Source organism: Rhamphochromis sp. 'chilingali' (genome assembly GCF_963969265.1).
Source record: "Rhamphochromis sp. 'chilingali' genome assembly, chromosome: 15".
NCBI classification, from domain to species: domain Eukaryota; kingdom Metazoa; phylum Chordata; class Actinopteri; order Cichliformes; family Cichlidae; genus Rhamphochromis; species Rhamphochromis sp. 'chilingali'.
The window spans coordinates 952,871-961,835 of record NC_137942.1 but is presented as its reverse complement, the minus strand read 5'-3'; the positions used below and the strand labels follow the sequence as shown (position 1 = coordinate 961,835).

Sequence of the window (8,965 nt, the reverse complement as noted above, 5' to 3'; positions counted from 1 at the left end):
CCAGCAGTTTCTAAGCCTCAGGGCTGTTGGACTCACTCCAGCATCAAATAGCACAACCAGCAGTTACACAAACACAAGTGCGACAGAAACGAGGCCCAGAGCAACGGCCGCACGTGTGAACAGCACTGCTGCTGTTTATCAGGAGTTCAGTCTTTCCCATTAGTTCAGTTTAAGGAGCAAATGCACACATCACAACTCTTTACGTGAGTCCTGCTTTGACTGTGCAGGCTGTCCCACAGGTGTGCTCACTCAACTGATTCAGCAACACAAAGGACGCACAATCATTCAGCCACAGACACTGAAGCAACCACGGCAGCTTTCAGAGCACTGAAACAGAAACATCTTTGTTGGAGTTTCAGAAAGAAGCTTCTGAACCGGTGAAGATGCAGAAAGTGTAAAACCGAGTGAACAAGAAGCAGAGTTTGCGTCTGTGACTAAAAATCCCTCAGAGCTGTCCAGACGTTAATGAAGGCGCCGTTACTGCGCACGCGTGTGCGTCGCTCCGGTTTCCCTGCTTATTAAAGCCCGACACGCTGATACAGTCACGTTAAAGCTGCAGCTCGGCACACGTTCAAATAAACGACCTGTAGAGGTGTGTTCACAGAGAAGATCAGTTCAGGATCAAACGTCTCTGCATCTGCGCAGAAATGAGACTGAAAACCTGAAACTCAGTTTCAGTAAAATCCAGGTTTTCCCATCCAAGTAGTAACCGGGCCCGGCTTAGATCCGGCGAGCTCGGGCGTGCTCAGGTGGTGTGGGCCGTGGTTTGTTATCGAGGGCTGTGAACGTGCAGGGTGAGGACTGGGTCAGAGTTCAGCCACAGCACACCCCGTTTGTGCAGTGTTGGTGAACCTGTGAACTCAGTTATTACTGCGGACGACCTCATTAGATATGAATTTCAGAGCTGTGTGTGTCACAATACAACAACCACGCAGGGAATCGAGATATGTGAGTGATAAATTCACCAAACCGTGAATCTCACAGTGATGAATACTGTAACAAACAGCTGACGCTGAGACTGCCTCAGAGCCTGATGTGGACGTGAGGGACACCCTGTATGCACCACACACTCAAAAAAATGAAACGTTGACTTTAATTAAAATTATTTTGTCAACAGGTTCCACGAAATTGAATTATGTTAAAGCAAAAATCTTTAGTTCATCTAATTTAAAAAAAACTACTTAAGATTAACAAGACATATTTAAGACTAACTAAATCAAGTTATGTTGTATGAACAAAGATGATATATTTTCAGGTTAGATAGTTTAGATTAGTTACTTCAACACATTTCTTATTTGTGGCAGTAAAATGTTAAATTTAAGTTAGATTAATTCAAATATTATATTTTCAGCCACCTTGTGCTTTATTAATTAGTTTTACATAAATCTATTTTGTCAACAGGTTCCACACAAATGAATTAAGTACATCCAACTTATTTTTTAAAATTTATTTTATTGCCAACACATTCAGTGAGCATTTGTGTAAACCCAGTCCAAAATAAAACACAACAGCTCATTAGGGTTAGTAATTAACAGTATGTAGACAGATGCAACATCAAGACTTTAAATTAAATGTCTGTATCTACCAGAAATAGAAGAAAAAAAAAAAAAAAAACGCATTGAAGATCACATAACACATTGATAAGATGACACTTGAGTTATGCACATGTGATGCTAGTAAGGTCTGTGAGTGTTTTTTTTCTTTTAGTGTCTAAAATGGATAGCAAAGTTGCTATTTGCAATGATTGCTTAGGGTCAGTCCAGTAACACAATGCCAATGAAGTGCTTTCCTTTAACAATGCAAAGTGAAGTGTCCACCTCAACAGCCACAATTTAAAAAAAAAAAAAAAAAAAAAAATGTAACAACAACAACAACAATAATAATAATAATAATAACAATAATAATAAATAGTCCACTGATATTAGCAATCAAAGAAAATTACATCACCATCCCAAATAAAACTTTAACAAAACATGCCAACATTATGGTCTAACAATAAAACAGCTTGTCAGCGTTCAGTTTTTTTGCAACAGCACAGCAGTAACCATTTAACACTCGCCACTGTCAACATTTATTTTACCAGTGTTTGGGCAAAAAACTTCAGATGTAAACATTTTAACATGGAAACAATTGTTCGTCTTTAAAAGTCCACAAAATATACATTCATCCTGCATTCCCAACTTGGATGATCTGATATCCTCGTGTTGGTGTTGTTTCCAGACCATCATGAAAATGTTGTTCCAGGTTCAACATTGCAAGTGACCAATCACATTGTTGTGACGTTATTCTATTCCAAGCCATTCGTGCATTTATGAAATTCCAATGTTGCAAGGACAATATCAATTCTGCTTACTGTTTATTAAAGGGTTACGGTTAGGGTTAGGGTCAGTTGATCGGCGGACAGAGGCGGTTTCACGCAGCTTAAGTACAGTTTTTTGTTTTACGCCGGTTTTTCCCGAAGTCGCAAAAGTATGACGTCACAACATTCTGATTGGTCACTTGCAATGTTGATCCTGGAACAACATTTAGTATGATGATCTGGGAACAACACCAACACGAGGATATCAGATCAACCTCCTAACTTACCCTTATTTTTAGTATGTATTGCAATTACCTTTACAATGCACACAATGTAACACAAACTGAATATGAACATATTTCCACCTCATAACAATATGCCTTGAACGCTAATATACACACCACCCTTCAACATTTCTGGTGCAGTATCATCTCTCAATTAAATCCTTTAAATCTCAATGCTTTTGATTGTCTCTTAGCTTTCAGTCTTGAGGTTAACTGAGATTCAGTGCATATATCCCACCCATTAAGAGTGCACATGCAGAGGCCAGGTCTTCCAGGTCATGCAGGACACACTAGATGGTTATACCCACATCGGCTGGAGGAGTGCTGGCATCAGCTCTTTCGATGGTAAAGATAGCAAGGGTAATTTGTTCCAGCTCCCTCTGAACAGCTGTAGCTTAGACACAAAAACATAGAAAAATGGCATCCAGTTTTAAAAAAAGAAAGAAAAAGGGCCAAAGCTACCCTTTAATGACGTAAACACAATATTAGGAACATGCACCCCAGTGCGCCACTATTTCAGACTACAGATTCAACGATAAATATAAATAGTTTGGGTATACAAGAAGATTTCCCAAAACATTTAAACAGGTTCCATGCAAATTACAACAACAACAACAACATGCAACAACATTAGTTATTCAAAATTTGGTTTAATACAGATAAAAAACTAAACTAAAATTACCAACCAATTATTCTTTGAAGAGGATGCTTGGGTCTTCATTCAGGTAAAAAGGTAGTGCCCTGAGGACACACTCCCTCCCCTTTTCAATAGTTTCCTTCTGTAGAGAGTGGCAGAGATACAGGAAGAGAAAACAGATATACTTTAGGATGACAGAAACTCACATTATACGCAAAATGAATGACATATCCACTGCACAGATAGACATGTACACAAGACCAACTAATCATCACATGGACATGAATAGTTAACCTGTTGGGCAGGGTTTCCACCACATTATATATGTCCATAATGGAGGTAAAGACAAACTAATACATCATCTTGCATTCAAAACATAACATAAAAACATTCACTTCTGGTTTAACCTAAATCAAGGGATCAGATTTTACATATGTTTAGGTAATTTAAATTTTCCAACGTTTTGAGTACCAAACTTTGTCTTGCTTAATATAAATGTAAGTGCACTGTGCAGCTACCATACACTAGCTGTTTAAATTTGAAAATGATCTTATTAGCCATAATATTTTGCTACCAACAGAATAACGCACCTGTGTGGCTGGGGCCAAAGTTTGTCTAATTTTCTTCCCTGCAACGCCTCCTTTTTTCTTGAAGACTTTTATGAGCTGGTCAGTGTATTGGTCAAGTTGTGTAAAAAGCCTTGGAACATGTGCAGCAGTAGTAATCCTCACATATTCTGCTTCCACCTGAAAATATGTCAACAAACACAACATACTGTACTGTAAATATACATACTATATGTACACATATACAAACTAAAACTAATGTAGTAAGACCTCATTAAAGCTATAATTTTAACACAAACATTTACACAAAATGCTAATGGAGCCATTACAGCTTTTATTGTTATTTATCAAGTTCCAAAAAATATTGATCACAGCTGATCTGAAAAGAATTTCATGCCTCAGGCCCTTGAACTGCAACCATGGTTCAGATGTGGAGAAGAAATAACAGGGGCATGGGATGGGTCACAAAAGAAAACTTAACTTATAAAACAGTTTTGTTTTTAAAAGTATAACAGTTCACATACCACATACAAGCTCAGCAATACCACATACACCACATCAGTATAGGAGGGAGCAGGTAAAGGCAGGATCTGAGATTTATAAAGAAAAAAAAAATTAATTCCTTAATTTCAAGAAGCAAATTATTGTTTGAATTACAACTAAATAAAATACTACTCAGAAGAAAAGCAAGAGATTGACACTGCCATGTGCTAACTTTCTATAGAAGCAATTATCACCAGGTCTGTCGACCTCCATCCGGTTGTTCAGTCTGACGTCACTAGCCGTGTCTGGGCCTAAACTCCGCTGCAGGTCCATATATCAAACGATCACTATGGCATTACTGAGAGTTGAAAAACTGTCTAAAGTCTTTCATCTTTAATAAAATGATCAGCGTTCTGCTCTACCAGGTGTAACAATGGAGTTTAACATCCAGGCATCCATGAAAACGGAATTTATGACATTTAACAGAGTTAGAAGTTAGCAGGGAGTTAGCTCGCTAGCTTCTATCTAAATACAATATAGCATGTCCTGACTGCGGGGTTTTGGAAACAAATTAAAACGTACAGCTCTGCTATCACTTCCAGCATAAATGAAGACAGAAAACTAAACAGCAGTGACGTTTGTAGGGTTACTGAAGTTGGGCTAGCTGGTATATAATGATGTGCTACGTGACCGCTAGCGACACAGCTATGTTAGCATAATATAAACAAGCTAACTTTTTTTCCACTCGATAAAAGTTAACGTGAGTGTTCTCGGTGGTCAGAAACAAATGTAATCGCATGGCAGGATGCTGTAAAAGGACCAAACTTCAGCCAGGAGAACAACTGAGATAATCCATCCACAATACGAGGTTAGTCATTCATATACTGCTGCATGGGCTGGGCTGTAGTTACATCCTAAGGTTTTAAAAACTGAGCTTAAATAAATGATTAGCGGTAATAAAAGCCGAGGGAGGTCAACAGTGATCACTGACTGTTTTAGGAGCTTTTTGAGATCAAATAGAAGAAAATACATAACATTAAACATGTTAACAACACAAAAGCCATATTAAACGCAGACTACTTTAGACCCGGAAGTAGGATTCGTCGCGTCATCACTGAACAACCGGATTGTCTGTCCACTCATATGTCTTGAATAATTTTATTAAAAAAATTAAGTGTGTACTTTCACAAACTGTAATTTATAACTACATTGATATGTATAACTCCGCTAGGAAACATGCTGTATTTACAGACCATTTTTACATAATACAGATTACTGATAGAGCAGAACAATGGTGTCACAGTGGCTTTCGCCCTTGACTTTTTGGATTTTAAATGTCACTTTATGCTATCCTTGCTATCCTATTCGATATTTCCGACTCTCGGATTACAGAAAAGGAATCCCAAGAAAGCAAATGGAAAAATAACCCCTTGAAAGAATAACCCCATGAACCCCTGTAGCTAATCCCTTAATAAAACAAAAAACAATAAAAATGTTTCTTACACAGTCCACAAAATAAGCATGTCCAGGACCCAGTAAAACTAATGTAAAACAAGCACACGCAAACGATATAACATGTCTTGTAAGACAAACGCAAAATATAACCATGCTGGACATATAGATACTACACAACATAGTCAAAGAAAAAAGTGGTCTTACCTCTCAAAGAAACAGCAGCTTGGCGCCAAAACAGCCTTTTTCAGTTAAATTTGAAGTCTTGCGCATGAGCAGGCACAAGCCGTGAAACCTTCTTGTTCTGCGCGGTTTCATTACAACTGTTTTTGCATTACTGCCACCTTGTGGATATACAAGGTATATCGATCCTAATTGACTTAACTTAAATGTTATGCGATCAAGTAACACATTAGTATTATGTACGTTGAATAATAGACACAATTACGTAGACTTGATTAGAAAAACATATGTTAACTTAACAAAAACATATATTTTAAGTAAAATGAAAATAAATAATTAATATACACTGAACAATCCACCTCATTCATTTTTTTGAGTGCAGCGCTCACGTTCCCTGTTCCCTTAAAAACACAGAAAACTGAATCAACTACAGAGCTAATAACCAATAATAATATTAATATTTATCAATATTTATTCTGCAAACGTCTCTTTGACCTGAACCATGAACAGGACCTGCACACACCGAGTGGAGGTCTGATGGCGGCTCTGACATGTACTCAAAGTAAGAAAGTAAAAGTAGCTCTTTGGAGAAGGTTTCCATTTTTGTGCAAAGCTAACTGAACCCTGAGCCTAATGTAACAACAAAATAATATCAGTAGATGTAAATGTGCTCAGCTTGAGTCGGTTACGTAGAACATGAGCTTTTCCTGTTGCCTGTGACTTTGACTCCAAACAGGAAAATGTGAGCAGTCAGAGGTTAAAGTGGATTCAGCAGGTGGGGGAACCTGAAATCAGCCGAATGTCTCAGTGTGGGAAAATAATCATAGCTCACAATCATCTACTGAGAGCTCCAGTGGAGCTAAGTTTTCTTAGTGCAGGCTGTACACACAGGTGTGCTCGCACCTGAATTCAACCAGATGTGAGCAGATGTTTCAATTGTCCTGGCTGGTTTCATCCTCCACGCTGTGTATGCTGTCTTTATATTAGACAGTCACACACTGGTCTTTACTTTAAACCATCACTGTGCAGCAGACTCACCTGTTCATCCTGCACTAACCTGCAGCCTTTAAATAACAGTCAGTCTGTTTAGCAGCAGCTTTATGAACAAACATCATGTGACACGTACAGATTTAACAACACTTCCATGTGAGCTTTAAACGAGCATCCTTCCTGTGACTCTAAGCTCTCTGCTTCCTCTCCTCCTTTCTTATCTGTCTCCATCTCTGAGTGAACGTAGCTCTCTGTCTTTTCTGTCCCTGTCAAATAAGCAGCTGGACTTTAGCGGCAGCACACTGTGGGACAAACTGCACACACACAGTTTGTGTGTTTGCTGGTGTTTGTTGACACTTGAAAACGTTACTCCCTTTGTGCTCACTCCTCTCCTGCAGCAGTAGCCAGATGCCGAAGTTGCTTTGATGATTGAAGGCTCGCAGTGACGAAATAACTGCGAGCCGGTACCGGTCCGAGGCCCGGGGATTGGGGACCGCTGCTGTATAAGACAGTTTCCATTTGTCCTAAAAACAAATAAACATTGCATTACAAAAAAATGCAGGAAGTAAAAATAAAAAAGTTGTCAGAGAAAAACTACCCAGCTAAAGTACAGATACCTGAAAATTCTACAAATACTTTAAGTATTTGTACTTAGTTACTTCCCAGCTCTGGATAGATTCCTGTGTCAGTGCTCTGCTGCAGCTCTGAGAGGCTGAAGCTGGAGGCTGTGTTTCCTCCTGTGAGCAGCAGAGGGCAGCGTTTCACTGAACAGCTTCACCTCTGAGACTCTGCTGTGAGTAGAAACATGTTCAGTTTGTTTCTGCTGGGATGTTTTACTGTCTTCATGCTGAATGGAGCTCCTGCTTCACTTTGTGAGTCACAGTTTGGTCCCTGAGGCCGGCGACCACATCAGAGGGTGGCGAGCTCATCAGGGCCCAACAATTGTGCGTTTTCTCTTCTTCTTCATCAGGTCTTTTTCTGCTGCGATGCCTGTTCCGCTCTGTTACAGTTTTACTCCTTTTTACTCCAAGTGAAATGGATGCAATTAAAACACGCTGATTTGATCTGAAGTGAAACTAAAGCTAAGAAGCTCTGCAGAAGGCTAAAGTTACCTGACAGCGCCCTCTAGTGGGAGCTTGGTCAAATCATTTGACACAAATAATTAATAAATTATAACAAAAGAAATACTGATAAAATACTGATGAGTAATGTTTAAATTAAGAGAATGAAGATGGGTTTTTGTTTGTGATCAATTCTGCTGGCGGACTTCATCTAAATTAATGCTAATAATCTGTTTTTTATGCAGATTTGTATGATCTAGCTGTTCTGCTCTGATGATTTTCAAAAGAATTTCCATTGTTTGAAATCAGGGAGATGAATTCTTAACTTGGAGGAAATATTTTAAAAGAATCAAATAGTTAAAAAAAATCTGAAAATAAATAAATAAATTTAAAAATAAAACTCATGAAGGACGTGCTGCACTCTGCAGACATGTTAAAAAAGGTTTGAAAATCAGAAAAATGTGAAACGGAAGAGATTATCATTATTCATTTATCTATAATTTATTGTATCTTTGTTTTGGTGAAATCTGATTATGAAAGTGTTGCCGGGCATAAAAGTCAGTATGTAAATCGAGCCTTTTCACTCAGATAATGAGAGTTTGTTATCCTTCCATTTTATTGAATTATTTGTTGTCATTTATTTATTTTTGGGGGACATTTTGTTTGTTTTGTTTGTTGTTGTTTTTGTAAAAACAAACAAACAAAAAACCGCAAATCATTGAAAAACTAACTGTAATAACAGCAGACTCCCCACTAGGGGTCAGTGTTTTACCACATGCAGGCTGAGGTCTGGTGGTGCAGAGGTTGCAGGTCCTGCTTTCAGACCTCAGTAAATACATTTATCGATCATTTTTAAATTAATACATTTAAAATCATATTTTTTTACCTGCTGTCGCAAATTTTTCATATCTGGGATTAAACAAAAAACATCATATGTGAATCTCCAAAAGTTGATTCTGTTCATCTGGACGTCTTCAGAGGGAGAAACGTTTCGTCATCATGTCTGTGAA

General features: G+C 38.3%; 1 long non-coding RNA gene across 2 annotated transcripts; it reads right to left on the bottom strand.

Moving 5' to 3' along the window:
* Positions 1-1,432: 1,432 nt before the first annotated feature.
* Positions 1,433-6,275, bottom strand: LOC308412036. Of its 2 annotated transcripts, none has more exons than XR_013974518.1 (5): positions 5,929-6,275; positions 4,311-4,376; positions 3,811-3,966; positions 3,270-3,362; positions 1,433-2,977 (listed from the first exon to the last, which is right to left on the bottom strand). It is a non-coding gene; the product is annotated as an uncharacterized lncRNA (long non-coding RNA). The 2 variants fall into 2 exon arrangements; XR_013974519.1 differs by lacking the exon at positions 5,929-6,275 and adding an exon at positions 5,773-5,922.
* Positions 6,276-8,965: the final 2,690 nt, after the last annotated feature.